This window comes from Cetorhinus maximus, chromosome 30 (assembly GCF_964194155.1).
Source record: "Cetorhinus maximus chromosome 30, sCetMax3.hap1.1, whole genome shotgun sequence".
Taxonomy (NCBI): domain Eukaryota; kingdom Metazoa; phylum Chordata; class Chondrichthyes; order Lamniformes; family Cetorhinidae; genus Cetorhinus; species Cetorhinus maximus.
In genome coordinates this window covers 2519683-2542152 of record NC_135908.1, presented here as the reverse complement: position 1 = coordinate 2542152, position 22470 = coordinate 2519683, and positions in this window count along the sequence as shown.

Here is a 22470-nt window from a genome sequence, read left to right as displayed (position 1 = left end):
GGCCTCAATAGGCCGTTGACAGGTCGGCGGGCGCACAGCTAATTCGGCTGCACCCCCGCCAATCTGAAAATGGGAATGAGGCGGGGTGACATCGGGAGTTCCACCCAATGTCATCCCGCATCTTTTTACGCGTCGGCGAGCGGGCCCTGCCCCCGCTCGCCAACCTCGATACCCTCCTCTAAAGGTCCAGCCACTTTGAAGCCAGGGAGACGGTCGGTTTGACAGGTAAGTGGGTAGAATTTGGAGCGGGGTGGGGGTGTTGGACAGTCGGGGGAGATTGGGTGGTCAGACAGCCAGAGGGTGGGGCAGTCGGGAGGGGTGGGGCAGCTGGGGTGGGGGTTGGGGTTCGGACAGTCGGGGGTGGTCGGACTGCCAGGGGGGTTTGTACAGTTGGGGGGTGTGGTGGTGGGGTGGTCAGGGGGTGAGGAGGAGTCCTGTGGGAGGTGGAGTTCCATGGGGGGGGGAATACTGTCTGGCGGCGGGGGGGGGGGTCCCTGGAGGGTTCAGGGATGTTGGGGGGAGTCCTGTGGGAGGGCGGTCTGTGTGGGTCTGTACAATAGTTACCCAGAAGCTAGAAGTGGTTTTAGTTCTGCTAACTTTTCCTGGGTAGCGATTGATGTAAGACATCTGAAGTTTGTGATTTAAATTGCATTTAGGATGGTTCCCAGCGCAAGGCAATTGCCCATCGGAAGTTTGCACTTCCCAGGCAATTGTTGCGCAATCCTTACCTGGAAACCAGGGGGTGGGGTGGTGGTGGAGGGGAGGGGGTGTTCCTGGCGTATCTTTGGGGTACCCTCCAGTTACACTGCCCTGGAGCTCGGAAAGTTACGGCCCATTGTTTATATTCCATAGTCATAGTTTAGACTCATATCAAGACTCTTTAGTGAATTTTCACTCATCAGGCAGAAATTAGCACTAGATTTCCCACACTCTAATTCATATTCCAATCATTCTGATTCAACAGCACAATCAAAACATTGCAGATCAATAGGCTTGATTAAGGAAGGTTACTCTACACCAAAATCCATCATCTCCAAATGTGAAGCAGCTGTAACCTCTCTCAACCATCCATATGATTATATCTGGATAAGAGACTTATGCAAAACTATGTTAATACCAAGAACAGAAGTGCTACTGCTATTGAACCTTACAATTTTATACATTGGCAGAATGTCTACACAATAATAAGGAAATGCTTACAAGTGCTCCTTTGACCCAGTTGAAACTCAAAGAGTTGATGCTTGAGGTCAACAACCTTTCATCAAAATTGCACTTTTTCTCTCTCCTCCAATGCTGCCAAACCTGCCAAGTATTTCCAGCAGTTTCTATTTTGATTACAGCGTTCGTAGTATGTTTGCTTTTGTGTCAGAGTTTATGTCAGGTAATTAAATTGCTGTCATTGCTTCATTTTGTCCTGAAGGTACAACTAACAAAGTGAATAAATAAATTGAATGGAATGTTGCAGATGCAGATAAAATATGTTACCCATCTGCGTTGTCAGATCATGGTTTTATATTGTTTCTCAGACCCAGAATGAGTTGGACTGTTGCCAATTAGTCAAACATCTTTGTTGATATTATGTGCTTGTACTTCACTCAAACTGAAGGTTACATGGACAAGATTAAATGATACAACATAACACTAATTGATTAGTCAAAAAGCCCAAGGGTGGTCCGGCCAAATCTCAATTTTCCTTGGTCTAGTTATGGCTAATATGCTCCAAAATTATATCATTGCTACATTGACACAAGCAAATATTGCTTTTCATGGAACATGGTGATGATGTTTGCAAGATGAGCATTTTTCTTTTTAGTCCTGTTACAAATGAGAGGTTTTATGAGATTGTTAAAGGATTGTGTCTTTAGTTTAAGGTAAAATGGAGGAATGAAGGGGTTCATGTGACCTATTCTGAATTCTACAGACGACAAGCCTGGGTGACTTGGTTGGTAAAGGTTAAAGGACAGCCCAGATTGTTTTATTGGGAAGAAAGTGCAAGGTGTTCATGCCTGTAAACAATGGTAAAAGCCTCTGTGCTGATGGTGGATAGGCTGCCAGTCTCCAAAGTCCCTGAAAGGTGTTAGGAGTGTCAGGCTTTGTAAAGATTTATACTTTAAACAGACAATTTAGTTTCAAGATAGAATAATGTTGGAAATCTAGAGGATAGCTAATTAGTGTTTTCATGGGTATAGGGCCCATGTGATTCATGGTTGTCATGGAGATGGACTTTGAGAGGGGAAGAGTCCATAAGAGGTTGTAGATTTTCCTAAAATATCACTGAACCTTATAGACCAGGATCAGTCTGCAAGAATTCAAGAGAGGGAAAACCGAGAAATAGAGGAAACAAGGTTCTATGGCCCACCACACACGATTGCAGCTGGGAGCTCAAGCTTGGATTGAAGAGACTGAGTTTGTGAGGACCTAAATGAAACTGGAAGATTTGCCTAGCTTTTGCTGGAGGGAGGAACCTTCAGGGTAACCCTCACCGTAAAAGCCAGTTCAAGGATGAGATGATATCTGGCTGAGAAAGGATAAAAAGGCAGCAAGCCCTCAGGAGCTAAGAATCGCTTTAGATTGATTCCAGGAGGATACTCTTTCGAGTTATCAACAGTCACAGATTGCAACTCTTTTGAGTACAATCACAGTTCTTGGTTTCCGGGAGTGGGACATGAACCCACAACCCTCTGATTCATGGTGCATCTACTTAAGGGATAGAGTAAAGTATAGGGAGGGGGATTTTTTTGTTGTTTTGAATGTTAAATAGGGGATCGATTCAGTAGTTTAGAATATAAATTACCTACTGCAACAGTTTCTAGTCAATATTGCTTTTAGTTTCTGTGTTACAGTAGAAGTCTTAAAAACTTGAAATCTTGCCCTGTGATCCTCTCAGCTATCCATTGATAGTTCAAATTTACTTTTTAAAAAGCTATCGCTCTCTACAGGGATTGCAACAGTCCACACAGAATACTCAAAGGAGTTAGCAAAGATTGTTATCACATTGCAAGCAAATTGTATTGCAACACATATTTCACGCATTGTGCTGAGACTAACCAATGGCTTTTGATGTACATAAAATATATTGGATCAAAGAAAATATTATTTCTGTAGATGAGCGAAAATGAGCTTTTTATGGGTGTCCCCTACATGTCCACATGCCTATGGAGATAAGCTGCATATCACATTTTCACGATTGATTTAACTCTATTTGAATATGCTGGCAAGATGAGATATCCATTTCTGCTTTTCTATTTGTTATGATCTTGGTTGAGATGAGTAACGTGTTTAGTTTTTTTTTTATATGGGCCAGAACCGTCCGCTCCCACTGGCAGTGGGTGTCATGGTGTGCAGTGGGCGGGGGGTTAGGCAGAGAATTTGGCGGGCAGGGCAGACATCGGTTTCATCGCCGGTGCGATATCATCGGACAGTGTCCGCCATGGCGGACTGCCAATCCCACTGGACGCCAGTGTGAACCTGATTTGCATCCCACTAATGGGACAATTCCGCCCATAGGGCAGAATTATCCCCCAGTTGGAGGGAGGCGGGGTGGGAGGTTGTGCGGGGACAGTGCCACATGAGCTGGGACATGTCAATGAATTTTTTTTTTGAATTTTTATTGAATTTTTAAACACTTCGTGAAACCTCATCCCGCCCGTGGATGAGGTTCCATGAAAAATGCGAAGGCCGCCCGGGCTCTTCGCCCGCTCGACAACCTTAAGGTTGGACGGGCAGCTCATTTCATTCGTTCAATTCGTTTTTAAATGGCCTCAATAGGCCTTTGACAGTTCGGCAGGTGCACCCGCCGAACTGAAAATCTAAATGACACCCGCCCGACGTCACCGCGCATCATTTTACACATCGGCGAGCAGGCCCCGCCCCCATTTGCCGACCCGAAAATTCTTCCCATAGAATCCAAAAACCCAGGAATTTACTACGTAATGAAGCTATGAGGTTCACGGTTTAAAACAAAAGAATTTTACTACGCAAAATGAATGAATATGAATAGTAATAACTGCACACTATCTCAAATCGTCTGTTATATTAAAGAATGAGCAGTTACTCATACCCTAAACAGGACTTCTTAACTCAAATTTCTTCCACACCCATTTGACTTGCATCCCCAATAACTCAGAGTTAGATATTTATCAGAAATTGGAAGTTTAACCATTTGGTCTGAGGACTGTTTCAAAGATTCATCGAAGGGTTGAGATTTCTTAGGCCTTCTGCTTACTTCCAACAAGCTGGTCCTTTCAAACCACCTTCAATTATCCCATGGTTGTAGACTCCTCATTCAACATAGGTGTCATTAGCGCTTTAAGCGTAGACACCTCAGTTCAGAACTCTGCTCGTTCTAATATTCTTGAACTTTGAAGCCTTACATCTAAAAGATCTCTCTCTCTCTTCTCGGCTTGTCTGTTCCAGAAGTTCAACTTCAGTTATCAAGGTTTGTTCCAAATGTACCTTTCATCCCCATACATAGAATTTCAACTGCACTCTGCTAGAAAGGAATGATCCCTGCATTCAGTTTGCTGCGAACTAGCTAAATCCAAGCTGTTTGCAAAACAGAATCGCAACCAGGAACCTACTCACACCTATAATTAACTTCTGGCTGGCCCTCTTTCTATCGTTTAATCTCCCAGGCAACCTGGTCACATGATCAGTTACTGGAAGCCAGTTGCTTTGCCAGAAATCCCCTTTAGAGAAAACTAGTTCTTAAAGGGACTATCGCCCTGACATAAAATATAGGTTTTCCCTCGAAAGAACAGGGACCATCACAAGTCGACCAAGGTTTGCTTTTCGTTCATGCAAATTCATATTGAAGGATGAGAGAAGAGAAGTAGATGTGGCGGGCAAGAGGGGTTAGGCTTCAGGCAAAATACTCCACTTGCTGAACAAAAGATGCAAAAGGCAGGAAGCAATGGAGGAAAAGTTTTTGCTATCAGATTGGATGTTCTTATACCAAAAAGGGAATATTAAAAATGGATAACCATGATGATGTAATCAGATCCATAGGTATCCCCCCTAGAATGGTATCACATTGAATGGGAGTGATATATGGTGCTTTTACAGGTGATGGAGCATCTAAAAATGCAATGGAAACATTAGTCCATGCAAGTTACATTGGCTGGGGGAGTTACAAAGTGATGGGGGAATTATGGGGGTCCAAATGAAAGAAGTTATGGCTGGGTAAGGCTTGCCTGACTGAAACCGAGGATGGGAGGTTATCTTATGAGGAAACGTTGAACAAGCTGGGCCTGTATCCATTGGAGTTCAGAAGAATGAGAGGTGATCTTATTGAAACATATAAGATCCTGAGGGGAATTGACAGGGTGGATGCTAAAAGGATGTTTCCCCTTGTAGGGGAGACTAGAACTAGGGAACACAGTTTTAAAATAAGGGGTTTCCCATCTAAGACTGAGATGAGGAGAATTTTTTTCTCTCTGAGAGTCGTTAGTCTTTGGAATTCTCTTCCCCAGAGAGCAGTGGAGGTTGGCTCATTGAATATTTTTAAGGCAGGGGGAGATAGATTCTTGACTAACAAGGGAGTCAAAGGATATTGGCGGTAGGCAGAATGTGGAGTTGTTGTAGGGTGGCCGAGTTGTCCTATTAATGATAGAGTTGATCAGCAGACACTTCTTGGGTGGAAATTTTAAGTTTATTTACAATATACTCATCAGTAATTACAAGTGTGCTTTCAAGTCTAACTCTATCTCTACACTGACTCCTATTGGTTACTGCAGATCATGTGATCTTGCCTAACAAGTATTATTTTTAAAGGTACACCACACACTAAATAAAACCATAATTACTACAGGAGTTGAGGCCAAAATCAGTTATAATTATGAATGGCAGAGCAGGCTAGAGGGGCCGAGTGGCCTACTCCTGTTCCTGACTCATATGTTCGCATGTACATAAATTTGTATTCAGATGAGCTCCAGATATGATGGAATAGGAAATGTATTGGAGTGTTTGGGCAGGACAATCTTGCAGCTGAAAGGAAAATAAAAACAGATAGTCATGAATAAATAAAATGGCCCATTCATCAGGCAGGATGCTATTTAAAAAAAAAAGGAATACCTGTAGTAGAATTAAAAGAGCAGGTACCCACGGGAGATAGGGGGAGGTTGGTTATTGATGATGTAATAGCCATGGAGGAGGAAGAGGTAGGATGTTCCTGTAACTCTTTCGAGTTATCAACAGTCACAGATTGTAACTCTTTTGAGTACATTCACAGTTCTTGGTTTCCAGGAGTGGGACATGAACCCACAACCTTCTGATTCAAAGGCGAGGGTGCTATGAACTGAGCCACAGCTGACACCTCTAGGATGTTCCTGTAGTTGAACCCAGATTAAAAAGGGACATGCATCAGTTGGGATTTGCAGAGTAAAAGACAATAAGAGAGAGATAATCAATTGAATGCAGGGCTGACTGAGTAGATGACTATTTACCATGATGAGGCCAAGCCAATAGGCAGAGTTGATTCCCAGTGAAACCAGCTCTGCACAAAAGAGGAGTCTGAGATAGGTGCTTGGTGGTGGTGGGTAGGGTGGGGGCTGGGGGGGGAAAGGACAAGGTCAAAGGACACAAACTATACACCTAGAAATCCAAAGAAAGAAAAATTCTTATGAAAAACACAACATGACCAATAATATTATGAGAATATGTTTGGGCTTTCTGGCAAAAGTGTTGACGATTTCTCTACCTGTATAGCACAGTGCAATCCCAACCCCTTATTTCCTTTACTCTGGTTGATAAGTTATTAAGTAGTTCTGTAACCACAGCTAATCTTTAAGTGACTGTAATGAGGAGCAATGAGAAGGTATTTTGTGTGAAAGGGTGCCTTGTAATGGCAGCTGAAGGGCTGGGTACTAAACAGAAATTAGTATTCCTTCAGGTGTCTAGCCACTGAATGAGCGGTCGAAATCCATTCTGACATGCAACTTGCATAATGCAGATCAAACGCTGCAGAAAGTCAATCTTCATTCTGAAACTGCAGTTAGGATATTTGCACAAGAAAACCTATTACTGAATCTCGACACAAGATGAATGCAGCATCAGCTCTCCAGTAACATTCGGTTCCGTCCGCTTTGTGAAATGCTGCAGACGTCACATACAGGTTCCTTCACGGTGCTCACAGTAGAAAATCAATGGAGTGTTTACCAATAGTGAATCTGCTGAGTAAGACTTGATCATGAGAAATAAATACGACCTGAACGCAACCTCAGCCTGATGCCAGACTTTGTCAAGTGAACTCAAGTAGTGACTTCAGAGGCTCTCTTTGTTAAAGTTAATGAGGAAATAACAGCATACTCCAGGTCATTTCCAGGCCATTTCCATGGATTTTCTTGGGCTCTATAAATACTCACTATTTTTTCAGCTCTAAACACAGTGGATAGAATGGTCCCCTCTGGAACAATGGGATACAATTTCCTCCATTTATTAATTTTTGCAAAAGCGTCAGTGTGAGTCAAAAACAGATATCTCTCTCTCTCCCTCCAGAAACAGTCCTCTGCATCTCCTGAGTCAGAAATCATGGGTTCATAATCCACTCCAGAGGTCTGGGTACAAAATTTAGGCTGACACTTCAATAACGTACTGATGGAGTGCTGTCCTGCCAGAGACTTTCAGATGTGCCATTAAATCAAAGCCCCGGTCTGCCCTCTCAGGTGGATGTAAGAGAGCCCTTGGTGCTTTTCAAAAAAGAGGAGGGGAGTTATTATTATATCCATGGCCAACATTTACATGTCAGCAAGGAGTAAATTATCTGGCCATTTATTACATTGCTGTTTGTGAGACTTCAGTGTGCAAATTAGCTCCTACATTTCCCACATTTGACTGCTCCTCAAATATTTTACTGGCTATGAAGAACTTTGGGATGTCCTAAGGACAAGAGTAGTGCTATACAAATCCAGAAACTTTTTCTTTCCCTGACAGTTTTGTGAACAATAATTATCAGAGGCAAATGTAGCTACCCTAATGTTACCGTATGGTTATTTATAATGAGAGAGTGGTTAGCATGATGGTGACCCTGTTCATAGAGTAAATGGCAAAACTTGGATCTTCTACAGTTGATTAAACAAAGGTAATGAACACAGGGCTAAAGGAGTGAGTTTTTTTTCATGGGATGTAGGCATCGCTGGCTGGGCCAGCATTTATTGCCCATCCCTAGTTGCCCTTGAGAAGGTGGTGGTGAGCTGCCTTCTTGAACCGCTGCAGTCCATGTGGTGTAGGTACACCCACAGTGCTGTTAGGGAGGGAGTTCCAGGATTTTGACCCAGCGACAGTGAAGGAACGGCCAATATATTTCCAAGTCAGGATGGTGTGTGGTTTGGAGGGGAACTTGCAGGTGGTGGTGTTCCCATGTGTCTGCTGCCCTTGTCCCTCTAGGTGGCAGGAGCTGTGGGTTTGGAAGGTGCTGTCTAGGAAGCCTTGGTGAGTGTGCACTCCAGAAAGTGAAAGTTTGGATCTTGGCAGCATCCTATAACACTGCTGCTGACACTTGCAAATTAAAGCTGAACTGGTAACTTCTTTAGCATCAAAGAAAGAGACCTGAATGAAGCAGTGGTAGAAAAGTATGCCTTTTTTTTAAAAAGGAACTATAATTCAAAAGAATAGTTTGCTCGTTAACTTCACGACAGATTCTCTCGTTGGAAACAAACTCAAGATATCACATTGAGGACAGCACTGGGCCAAACCATGGGACTTGGCAGGTCAGCAACTGAGGGACTCAAGGGCATTTTGACAATCCAGCCAGTCTGTCTATCCAGTGAAGTCTGCGCAATTTGGGAGGATGACTTCCTAAAAGGTATATGGAGGAAGATGATGGGTTACAGAGGAGGGAGTAGTCAGCAATTAGACAAGAGAGCTAACTTCCTCAGCAAACTGTATCCAGCTATCTTGAATGCCCATGCCTATGTTGAAATGATACAAAAAATTTACTATGCAACTTGGGAACCCAGTCACACAGAAATGTAAAAGTGCGGAAATGGATGGAGGGAAACTCAAGCAAAGCTTCTAGTAAGTCATCTGAGAACTGATATTGATAGTATCTCTGAAGTCCTTTCCAAGCCCAAATCACTCCATTTGTCTGACTGAGGTGGATAGTTTGAATACTGGTATTATTTTAAAGGGGTTAAATGAGAGTTAGAAAAGACGTACATTTATTTATAAACCACTTTTCATGTGACCTCGGAACATCCCAAAGTGCTTGGCTACAATGAAGTAGTCCTGAAATGTAGCCTCTGTTGTAATGTGCCAAATGCAGCAGCCAATTTGTGCACAGCAAGCTCCCATAAACAGTCATGTGATAAATGACCAGGTAATCTGTTTTAGGTGTTGATTGAGGGATAAATGTTGGGCAGAGCTTGTGAAAGAGGCATTACTGAAAAGGCTCACTTGTTTCTGCAGTATTGGGTAATGCCTACTGACATCTTACTGTTTAGATGATTAATAACAATTATAATAACTGGGCTTCCTGCAATTCTCCTTACTGTGAGGCTGCCTTTGTACAGTAGAAAGACTACACTGGGATTCCTCATTATATGATGGGACAGCGGCATGCTAAGTCATGCACACGCAAACATACGGATATCATATCTAATTAGGATCACTGGATTCACTTCATAGAATGCAGGCAGAAAGCATTTATCACCCAAACTTCTACTCAGTAAATCTTTGTCTGCCCAGTGAGTCAGAACTTATGGATATAATTAACTGGAACATTTTTTATTCGAAGAAAATCATTAACTAATTCCATTGGAAGGGCTATTAATATAATGCACAACTGCAATAAATACTAGTCCACTGCACACAATTCATCAAAATATGTAAAGGTGACACTGACCCTCTCAAAGTTACATTAAATGAAACAAATAATATGTCCATTTTTTTTTTTGCCAATTTTCATCTCTCCTTTTTGAAGGCATTGACTTTTTGGCTGTGATACTCTTCTGAGGTCTTGTGGCGCAGTAGATAGCATTCCTACCTCTGAGTTCAAATCCCACTCCAGGACGTGATGGCCATGAAAGGTGCATTCATAACACGGCCACGCAGCTTGGTTATCAGCCCTTCCAGGATGTCTGATGGCAGGTGGTAAGGGTGGGAGAGTTACCGGGTCAGCCATACTACAGAAGGCAACGGCAAACCACTGCAGTACTTTGCCAAACATAATCATGGACCAATCCAATGGAAGTCCAAGGTCGCCAATCAACTGATTTTTTTTTGTCCAAGGAAACATTGTTTATCTTTTCAGATTCAGAAGGTGATGTAATTGGCACATGGGGGGCACACCAGCTTAGTCTGATTTTTCCTTTACTACCCAAGCAAGACAAATAGAGGTTGCCACATGGCATTTGTTATGTTACCAGGCTTCAGTGGATTAGATTATGATAAGAGATTATATAAACCAGGTTTGTATACCCTGGAGTGTAGAAGGTTAAGGGGTGATTTCGTTGACAGTCCTTTGTTAGGAATTGAAATGATAGAGGGGAAGGTTTTCTGTTGTGGGGAAGTCTAGGACAAGGGGACATAACCTTAAAATCAAAGCCAGGTCATTACAGAGAGAGGTTAGGAAACGTACCTTCACACAAAAGGCTGGTAGAAGTGTGGAGCTCTCTCCTACAAAAAGCCAGCTCAATTAATAATCTTAAATCTGAGCTTGATCCAAGGGTAAACTAAACGCCTGGAGCCAAGGCAGGTTGATGGTGTTAGGAAAGAGATCAGTCAATGATCCCATTAAATTGTGGAATGGGTTCACAGGGGCTGAATGGTCTGCTCTCTGTTCCTATGTTCCTACATTATGAAAATCAGTCCACCCGACCATAAGCTACAGGATGACCTTAATACTGAGAGTTTTTAAAGAGGTTCAGCTCACCCAACAATCAGCCAAAGTCATCCTGTCATTAATGTTAATGCTGAGAGAATAACCAGTTCTGGAGTCTTGTGGAGCAGATGGCAATGGAGATGATAAGTGTGTTGTAATTGTGACGCTGGAGATGTTGTTTGACAGCTTTAAAATGTGTGATCTTTACATAAAAGATTTTGCACCAACAATCACCTACTTTGAATTGCCTGAAAAGATTTTTACTTCAGAAATGACAGCAGACTTAGATTTTCTTTGGCACCTTTGATCAAGTGTCCCATATTCTGTATTACAGTTGATGCTATGCATCTGCTGTCTCTATGGTAACCGTCTAGGCTACACTATAGTGTTAAAATTAATTTCCATTAGTTGAAGTTGAAATAACTTATCTTGTAGAGTGTCTGTGATCAGATATGTGGCCTTTCACATGACTCCCTCATGTCAAAAGGTCTGATTCTTCATTCTATCAAAGGTGAGTCCCTACCAGAGGTTAAATAGAGGAAAGGACAATCACATGTGGACTTACTTTCTCATTAATCTTAGGAGGTTCCTTGAACTAGGGTTTCCAAGCATCAAATGTGCCATGAGAACCCTCACCACACCCCAGCGTCTCCAAAATGAACAGAAGGGGCAAGAATTTGGAGTCGCCAAGAGCAGCATGAAAATAGCAGCTGCTCTCAAGTCGGCTTGCGTCTCTAAGAATTCGAGAGGGACATCGCAGACTCACTATTCACTTGCAAGATATGAGAGGGCGGCTCAGTTGTAACTTTCAAAGGGGAATTGGATGTGTACACTTGAAAGGAAACATTTGCGGGGTTGTTGAGAAAGACCAGGGGAGTTGTACTCATTGGATAGCCCTTTCAAAGAGCCAGCACAAGCACAATGGACTGAATGGTCTCCTTCTGTGCTGTGAGGTTCTATGAAGACCTGTGATGTCCTAGTTTTCCCGATCAACAAGGATTACAACCAGGCACAAGTCTCCTCTCCCATGTTGCAACTGTAACCGTTTAATTGAAGCTATGGTATTGTAAAGAGCTTCCAGGAAGTAGTTGGAATGTTAAGATGTTGACTAAAGAAAGAAGGGAGAAGAATAACAATAAAAGAAAAAGAAAAAAAAGCAACTCAAGCCAAGTGGGATGGGAACAAAACCCATCAGAATTGCTGAGGGACATATCATAGGGATCATATCAAACACCCTTCAACAGTTCAGTGTTCTCTCTCCACGGTAAGTGTCAGCATGTGCACAAGTGGTCCTCTTCTGTTGGCCTGGTGTCTCTTTAGCAATCTTCCTAATATCATGGACAAGCTTTTGGACATCCTGCACCGTTTTATTGTAACCAGTCACCCTCGCCGGGTCAGTTCACTTGTGGAAACGGAGATCCATGGCAGACAAGAAGATGAGGGACCCATTGCTTCAGCTCTTCCAATCTAACGGCTTGGAAAACCATTTCACCTGAAGGAATGTACCACAGGTAAGAGTTATTATACTTGGAGTTCCACAGCAGGTAAAAATCAAAGCCAGAAAAATGTTTCAAATTACCCTCAGGTTATCACAAAATAAATCATCTTGATCCCAATGTTTAAAAAGTCATCACTGATATTTTCCCTACCCCCTTATGATAGACTCCCAATTCTACACCATACTCTAAAATGTTTAAATGGCTTTCCAAAATGTTTGCTAGCAATAATTACAGAGCTGTCAAGATCTGGACTAAACATTCTAACTCTGAGTCATTTCTCCTAATCTCCAGTTTTTTAACATACAAACAAGGGTAGCCTACGTAGCCCCTTCTGATTGTTGCTATTGCCTAGGTGAAAATTGCCCAACACTAATTTTAAGATTACATTCTCTCGTTTTGAATTCCCACCTTACAGGAAAGAGTTTCACTGCATCTGCTGTATTGAATCTCTTATTCTTTCATGGGACATGGGTGTTACTGGCCAGGCCAACATTTGTTGCCCACCCCTAAGAGGCCCTTGAACTGAGTGGCGTGCTGGGTCATTTCAGAGGGTAGTTAAGAGTCAATCACATTGCTGTGGTTCTGGAGTCACATGTAGGCCAGACAAAGACAGTGGATTTCCATCCCTAAAGGAGCATTAGCGAATCAGATGGATTTTCACAACAATCAATTGTCATGATTACTGAGAATAGCTTTATATTCCAGATTTATTATTTATTATTAAATTCCACCAGCTGCCACGGTGGGATTTGAACCCATGTCCCCGGGATGTTAGCTTGGGTCACTGGATTAGTAGTGAAGCGACATTACCACTACACCACCATCTTTCACACACACTACCATCACCACAACCACCTCCACCTCGCATTGCCTGCCTCATAGTAATCCTATGTCAAATACTTTGATTAGATCACCACCCAGTCTTCTAAAGTCAAGGGATTACAAACTAAGTTTACGCAACCTGTCCTCAAAGTTGATCTTTTAACCTTCCTTTTACCTTACTGGTAAACATGTCTCTTCAAGCCTATTATCTTCTCTCAATGTTTTGTGTCCAAAACTGACTGCAGTGCATTAGTTGGAGAGTGACCGAGGCTTTGCACAACTGAAGAGATTGAACAGGTTCTGTAGGTGGGAGTGCAAAATCCTGCCAGCAGAGTCAGGTTAGATAGGGGCCAGTTGTCCAACCTGGCCAGAGCTTGATTCTGTGTGACCTGCCTGTTGGATGTTAAACAGCAGCAACAACATCCTGGGGATCACCATTAACCAGAAACTGAACTGGGCTAGCCATATAAATACTGTGGCTACAAGAGCAGGTCAGAGGCTAGGAATCCTGTGGTGAGTAACTCACCTCCTGACTCCCCAAAGCCTGTCCGCCATCTACAAGGCACAAGTCAGGAGTGTGATGGAATTTTCTCCACTTGCCTGGATGAGTGCAGCTCCAACAACACTCAAAAAGCTTGACACCATCCAGGACAAAGCAACCGGCTTGATTGGCACCACATTCACAAATATTCACTCCCTCCATCACTAACGCACAGTAGCAGCAGTGTGTGTACCATCTACAAGATGCACTGCAGGAATTCACCAAGGCTCCTTAGACAGCAGCTTCCAAACACACGACCACTACCACCTAGAAGAACAAGAGCAGCAGATAGATGGGGACACTGCCACCTGGAAGTTCCCCTCCAAGTCACTCACCATCCTGACTTGGAAATATATCGCCGTTCCTTCAGTGTCGCTGGGACAAAATCCTGGAACTCCCTTCCTAACAGCACTGTGGGTGTACCTACACCACATGGACAGCAGCGATTCAAGAAGGCAGCTCCCCACCACCTTCTCAAGGGCATCTAGGGATGGGCAATAAATGTTGGCCCAGCCAGCGAAGCCCACATCCCTTGAATGAATTTTTAAAAAAATGCAGACTGGGTTATACAGTTCAAAGAATAACCTGAACCTGTTCAGCAAGCCAGTGTCTTAGATCATGTGACTTTACTTCTCCACAATGACTTTAACAAAGAATGTTTATCCAGTATTTAGAATTTGGCTTCGTGTCCAGGACTGATAATGTCTCAGGCATTAGGGATTGAAAAGGGGTGTCAATGGTTGAGAGTCTGGCGTTTGGGAAGTCATTGTCTCTGTCGGCTCACTGACTGTGCTAACAAGCTCGGAGTATCAAAAGTAAACAGGCTTTGTGTCGCCCTCAGGTCAAACTTTATCACATCGAAGTCCATCTGCCATAGTTTTGACCACTCATTTTGTTGGTCTGCATGCCCCTTGTCAACTTGCTGCTCCTCTCTGTACAGCTTACAACCTGCCCCTTGATATTCTTGAATCACACAATTTTTCTGGTTAATTTTTACTGGTTAAGAATGACATACAACAAGTGAAACACTTGTGGTAAACAATCACTGCCAAACAGCTTGTATAATGATATCAAGGACGTCTGGAGGGGGAGGCCTCCATTTCCAACACTTTGTTTTTTGCTAATCATTGATGCAATTTGTCAGTACTTTTTTTTACCGTGGGTGTCACTTGCAAGGCCAGAATTTGTTACCCGTCCCTAATTGCCCTTGAACTGAATGGTTTTGCTAGGCCATTCCAGAGGAGAGTTAAGAATCAACCACATTGCTGGGGGTCTGGAGTCACATGTAGACCAGGCAAGGTAAGGATGGCAGATTTCCTTAGGGCATTAGTGAACCAGGTAGGCTTTTTGTGACAATCAAGATTAGCTTTATATTCCACATTTATTTATTGAGATTAAATTCCCCCATCCACCGTGATGGGATTTGAACCCATGTCCCCAGAGCATTAGCCTGGGCCTCTGGGTTACTAGTCTAGGGACATTACCACAATGCCACCATCCTACTGAAGGGTATCTGATTGCTCTAATGTTGGCCCAGAATTTGCCAGAGTGGCAGATCTCAGGTGAGATGGATTTGGTCCTTTGCGTTTCAGCTCAAAAAGAAATGTGCTACAAGTCGCTGGACATGCGAATTGATAACAGGAAAATGGGGCACCTGGAACCTTGGTGAACGGCTGGACCAACCAACTCATTAACCAGTGAAATTTAAGAATGGAAAATGAGATACAGGTGAATCAGAGTCAAATAAGATTCAGGGAGAGAAATAAACAGAGGGAAAGGAAGCAGAAAATGCTCAGCAGATCTGTCGGCATCTGCAGAGAGAGGAACAGAGTTAACATTTTATGTCTGTGATCTTTCATCATCTGTATAAAGGGGAAAAGGAAGATTGGACTAAGAAAGGAAAAAAAGACACATCTGAAAAGTAAGAAAAAATATAATGATTTATAATTTAATAAACCCCTGGAAACAATTTATTTCCTGCAGGAATGAGACATTGTTATATATTTTATATCTCACAGCAACGGAGAGGTGACGTTAGTTTTTATGTGTGCAACAGGATTTATTTACAGTGCTTTTAAATGTCTACTCCATGCTTCAGCTCTGGCTTCCTGTTCTTTCTACAGCTTTGTTTACTTTTTGCTGAGCCACACTCAGACTTGACTAATCAAACACAGTGAGCATCAATTGTAAACAGACTCACATAACTGAACAAAGAACAGCCGATCACTACTTGCCGAAATTCACGACGGCACCGCCGTTTGCTTGAAGACAAAGGGCGGGATTTTCCAGCTGTGCCCGTGGCCGGGATTTTCCAGCTGTGCCCGTGGCCGGGATTTTCCGGTCCTGCCGAAAGTCGATGAACTTTTGACCGCCTCTCCCAATTTTCTGTTTGCGGGACCGGAAAATCCCAGCCTTCATCTTTGTTGGCCGCCTTAAGGCTGATGCACAGTCTACGTTCGCCATTTTTGTGTTGTGTAATGACTATAGATTCGATATCCACAGCGATGAGTAAATTTGCTCAATGATACCACCTGCAATCGAGACCGAGGGTGCATTTCTGTGTAACCTCTTCAAACCTGACATAGCGCATTCAATTCGGACTGCCAAACTGATGGCTTTTTCCAAGTTTAGATCATCATCCTCCATGAGGAGATGTTCCCTTATTTGCAGAATTGAAGAATTTTCAATTAATTGGTCATGAATTAGTTCTTTGGGTAGTATGCCAAATTTATATGTATAATCCAATTGTCACAACACTGCCATATATTGTTTAACAGGCTCACTATTTCCCTGGCATCGCTGGTAGAATGCATATCATTCATTCATCACACTTTTCTTTGGTCCGAAGTGTTTCTTGAGACAACTTACCGCCATCTACGGCAGGGATTTTCTGTGCCCACTGGCGTCAGGCATGTTTGGTGGTGTAAGTGAACAATATTTCTGCCATTGGATGTCAGGAACCTCATTGTAATACACCAGCATATCATTATAAGGCCAGCCCGCCAGACTCACCTCCCCCTTCACTGGATCATCCGCCCACATCAGCGGGAAAACACGCCGACGTGTTTCACAAAAGCACATAAGCGACATGCACCTGGAGAGCTGCACTTCACTCGGGACTTCGAGGTTTGTCTGCCTACCTTGCTTCGGGCAGCACTCACAGTCATCAACGCCAGACAGCACCACATCACTTTTAGGGGGGCTCATGGGCAGGTCTCTACCTACCAGATCAGTCATAGGTGGGTGGCTTTCCAATGTCTGCAGGGCTAGGGTTTGCTTGGGGAAGGGGGAGAAGTGGCCTCAGGCAAGGGAAGAGGTTGCAGGGCGAGGGCTGTACTGGGGAAGGGGGCGTATCCCAGGGTGTGTCTGGGGGCACATGTTGATCTGTGCAAGTGGCCTCAAGGTGGTGAGGGCTGAGGAGGCAGACTGCAGAGGAGATGAGGCCAGATGGACATGTGAGGGTGTGTTTGAGAATGGGTGGTGATGTCCCTTGAGCTGGCAGTGAGTGAGATGCCAGTGAATGTGTGATGGGCTTGAGAGTGTGAGAGTTTAGAGTGATGAGATGGCTGCCTTACCCGGATGAGATCATTCATCCTCTATCTGCATTGGGTGGCCAACCTCTTCTGTGCAGCATTGGCACTGATCACCACTGCCTTCACCTACCATGCTGGATTGGTGATGCCACTGCCTGTCCTGCGGCCAGTGTGAGGGTAGGGGACATTATGGCAGGCCTTCACGGTGTTCAAAAGGCTTTCCAGTGATGCATCACTAAACCTGGGAGCTGCAGCCTTTTTGCCTTTTGTGAACGTCTTCCCTGTAGTAATCGTGGGCTGGAAGCACTGAGATGTGCGTGAGCGGCTGGACTTTAAATATGGTGCCCAGCGTGTTGAAGCAGCGAGGTGATGGTGTGGCCGGTGAGTGAGCCCGGTGAATGAGCCCGCCCACCATGGAAACGGCCTGTTTCCTGGGAATGCATAAGTAATGCAGAGGGTTTGGAATGATAGGGAGTGAAAACCCGCCATTGCGGCCAGCGGGTAAATGTCGTCGACCCGCCTGCTACTGCACTTAGTGCAAATGTGGGACAAATCCACCCTACGTGTCTTCTGTAAACTGTTCACATATTCTCTGGCCTGCTGTTCCAAGACAATGTGTGAATATCGCCGTGTGTAGTACTGCCAAATCTGGACTCTCCATCCCTACAGCGAGCAAGTAAGTCCTGAACACGGAAAACCACTGATCCCACGGCATTGGTGTCTCTTCTGGCAAGGAAAGGAAAGGTACAGGAATTGGTAGATTTAAACTTTTCCCCATCATCCTCATTGCCACTTTATTGTATATTTTATATCTCAGATCTACGCAGAGATGACACTAGTTTCAATGGGCAGAATATGGCGCTTGTTGAGCGGGCGTGTGCCCAACCCGAACAAGTGTAAAATGACGCGTGATTATGTCGGGTGAGTGATATTTCGGTTGGCAGGCATGTGGGGGAGTCAGCAGCTGCCCACCGACAATTAACAGGCCTGTTAAGGCCATTAAAGTACCAATTGAATTAAATTTTTCGCTGCCTGTCCAACCTTATGGTTGGCGGGCAGACAAAAAGGCCAAGCGGCCTTGGATTTTTTAGGAAACCTCATCCACGGGCGGGATGAGATATCCAACAGCAATTAAAAGTTAAATAAAAATGTTAACATTTCGTTCACAACATGTCCCTGCTCATGTGGCAGATTCACATGCGGGGACATGTTTTTTAGATTTTACAATTCTTTCTTTTTCATTGATTAAATCTTCAGCTCCACGAGGCAGCTCTGTGCCTCAAGGAGCTCTCACTGCGTGCACTTGCGTGCATGCACAAACTTGCGCGCTTGCCCTCCTCCCACCCTGATCCAGGCAGCACTAAGTGCTGCAGTGCACATTTCAATTAAGGCCCGCCCAGCGTGAAATCACAGGCAGTGGTCGCTTTTACAGTCGCTCCCGCTCGCCCCCACCAAGCCTGCCCAACGAGGGCAAATCCTGGCCTGTGTGTGTAACAGCTTTTATTTACCATGCTTTAAAATGTCCACTCCATGCTTCACATCTATCTTCCAGATCTTTCTACAGTTTGTTTACTTTTCTCTGAGTCCACACCCAGGCTTAACCAAGCAAGCACAGTGAGCATCAATAGCAAACAGACTCACATAATCAAACACAGAACAATTGAACAGATGTCTCGGTTTCAATTGTTCCCATTCTGGGCCAGAGAAGTTCAGTGGCATCACAGGAATATAAATCTCCAAATTAAAATGGTCGTTATATTGTTAATTATATGCAGCCCTAACTTGCTGTAGTGAATTTACTTTGTATTTACCACAGAAATCCAGCAACTCCTTGAAACTCAGGGGCAGGTTGACAGTGAAATCCAGTTTCAGTGAGGCTAAAGGAGGAGAGAGATAGTTTGTCCAGCAATTTGTGGCGATTTAAACTCACTTCCTCGTCACAAATGGAAGGATTTTTTAAAAAACGACACTAATAACAGCGTTGCACCTTGAACTTGCTGTTGCTTTACCAGGAACTTCTGGACCATTGTTTGAAGCTGATGTTGCCACTAAGAAATTTCACTTGCTAATCTGTCCACCCAGAAGGGAAAAACAGTTCGGACCAGTACCCTTATTTCCCAGCTTTTACTGTTTTTTTTCATTCTGGGCAACTGGATATTTTTCCCCCTCTCAACCATTGGCCTTACCTGTTTCACTAGCCTGAATACCTGACCGTCATTTGACTATTTTAGTCTGACTGTTGCTAGCACTGGTATAAAATGGAGCAGGCAGAAGTTAAGCAGCTATTCCAGTGGAAGAAGTCCTCAACAAGAAGAATATTCAAGCTCAGATATTCAGAGGGCACCTGACAGAAATGATCGGAACACGTGTCAGTGTGTGAATAATGATCAGCTATGACCAGTGAACGGGTAACAAGGGTGTTCTGGAACAAATGCCATCCGGAGTCCGGAGTAGGTGAAACTTCGGAAATCTTTATTGCAAGCGTGTGGGGGAATGCTTCAGCGATCCGAAACATCTCAAAAAGCAGTTATTGTGACATGTGTTTATACACAAAACAGCTTCAGCTGGCTGCATGCCTGAGTGGGTTTTGCCTGTTCATGGCCTTTTATGTGTCCCTTGTAAACATGTCCTATCATGCTCTCTCAGGCGGGCAAGTGGGACAGTGTGAGATGTAAGAAAAACAGAAAACAGCTCAGGCTTATTGGCTACAGTGACTTCATCTCGAGCAAAACACATCTAGAAAAACAAGTCAAGTGTGTAAGCTAAGGGTTATGGAAAAATACACAGAGAAAAGAACAGTTTTCGCAGGCACAACTCATTGTAATCGTACTAACCCTTTATTTACCACATCATTGGGGAATAAATCTAGGGGAAATAAAGTGAGTTAGAAGAAATGCTTTCATGCAAAGGACACCAGAACATGAAATCCATTCACAAGTAGTTATTAAATTTGAGCCAATTGCTTTATTTTAGAAGCTATTGAGTAAATTTTTCAATTAAAAAAAGAATAAAGGATATTGGGAAAGATTAGGGAGTTAATTCAGATAGTTCTGATATGGACTATAGCACACAAAAAGGCTATTATAGCTTCACTTAAACCAAACAAACTCTTAAATGAGAAAGGTATTGCATATACCCTAACTCTAAAATACATCTTACATGTACATATACATGAGATGTCCTTACATAACTAATATCATACTTCCAAATTACAAAGTGATGTGCTAGTGTTCCATCAACGAGTCATCCTGATTATCTCCGAAAAGTCCATTAAACACAATTTCTGAAGCTTTGGATGCTGCTGATAACCAGCATAAATCCAAGAACAAAGCTTGTGCCGTGTTCAAAGAACTCCAATAATCCCACATGGAAAACACTGATACCACAATATTATACATTCCTTTTAAGCAGATGTTTTTCCATCGCCTTCCCCCTATCTTTTCCCACTGCCTCCTGCAGCTTCCCTAAAGACAGCAACTCTTGCAGTGTCCCGTTGCACTAGCAATGACATTCCACATGTAACCCAATCAAGTGACCATTTCTCAGGTGCAAGCCTAAACCGTTAGCACACTATTTGGCTGCCCAGGGATTTACAACCTCTCTGGACCCTGTCTTCATCTGATAGATCCACAAATATCCCAGAAGGAGCCACTGGGCGATAATCAGGAATGGGGACATCTACTGGGTTTGGCCGCTTCCTCACTCAGGAGTGTTGAGACCAACACAACTGCTACTCTAGCTGGAACCAACTAACAACTCTCAACCTGGGGATCAGACCTGCTACCTTCTGGGCAGTAGGCCACAACACTACACCAGTCATAACCTTTGCCTAATAGACCATCATTGAAGACAGAAGGTTTCTTAATTCAAACTCCCTTCATTTTGGCAAATAACATTCCCAGGAAGAGTGAAAGAGGTAAATTGAAATCTCAAGCTAAAGACTAATTATATAAATTGTCTCCTTAAGTTCTGTCTCACTTCCAATTTAATGCATACAACATTTTGGTTGTCAGCACCTGTTCCATGTTATGAGCTGTTAGGATGTCTGAAGAATGCATGAGGTTTTGAAATTGGATAATTATTCATTGTCCTAAATAATTTGAAAAGACAAATTGAAGAAATGCCTTTTTCCCCCCAAAAAGGAAAGAAATGTATAAATTATTGCAAATAAAGCCTAAAATATCAAATCAACTCCTATTTAGCACAGTTTACATTAAATTAAGACAAATCGTGCTAACAGGTGATTTTGCTGAAGATTGAAATGCATTTTGGATTGGGGTAAGTCAGAGAATTCTCCAAATGGCTTATCGACAATTGAATGTAATCTGGAACTCCCTCCACATACTGTAATCAGAGGACAAACCCTTACTCCCTCATCTCTTCTAAATTCCCCAAACATATCTATCTGAATAACATCGTCCAATTTGCATCAAGTAATTATGTTAAATCCAATGAAGGTTGCATTGGGAACTACACCAACAGATTTTATGTATAACACTTACCAGGCACTGAGGACAGGAAACTTTCAGTCTAACCACCTGGCCTGTCTTCAAAACCAGGTTCCAGCGAAAACATAAAAGTTAGACAATCAGATCGAATCACATTACACATTGTGAATGCTTTCTGTCAGGTTAGTGCCTCTGTGCACATTTCCTAATGACTATTTAAACCATGTTAGTACTGTAAAGGGCAGCATTTCCATTGTAGTTAGTGAGCTATTTCATGCTAATTTTTTCAAAAGAAGCCCTTTCTTAGTAAAGGTACTTGCTTTTGCATACAGAGTGGCAGCACCTGATGCAACTCAATGAGCAAGGTTCCCAGTTGCAGCTTTCTCACAATTCCACACATGAACCTCTCCAGTTTCTGCTCCTGCCACAGCACTAAAATGACCCTAACTAAAGTCATGAATGACATCCTTTGTGATCTTGGTGCATGATCCCTACATAACCTTCTCAGCCTTTGATACAGTTGGCCACATCATCCACCCCCAAGGTCTGTCCACCATTCTCCAGCTGAGTGGGCCGCACTCCCTTGCTTCCACCCTTACCCATCCAAATGTAACCAGAGTATCTCCTTCCCATTCCCACATTGTTACCTCTAGAGTCCAACGAGGATCTAGCATTGGCCATCTCCTATTTTTCAGCAACTTGCTTCTTCTCAGCAACATCGTCCACGCCACGTCAGGTTCCATAGGCAGTGACGTTCGTTTCTACCTAACCACCATCTCCCTTTATTCTCCACTGCCGCTGATTCGTCCTG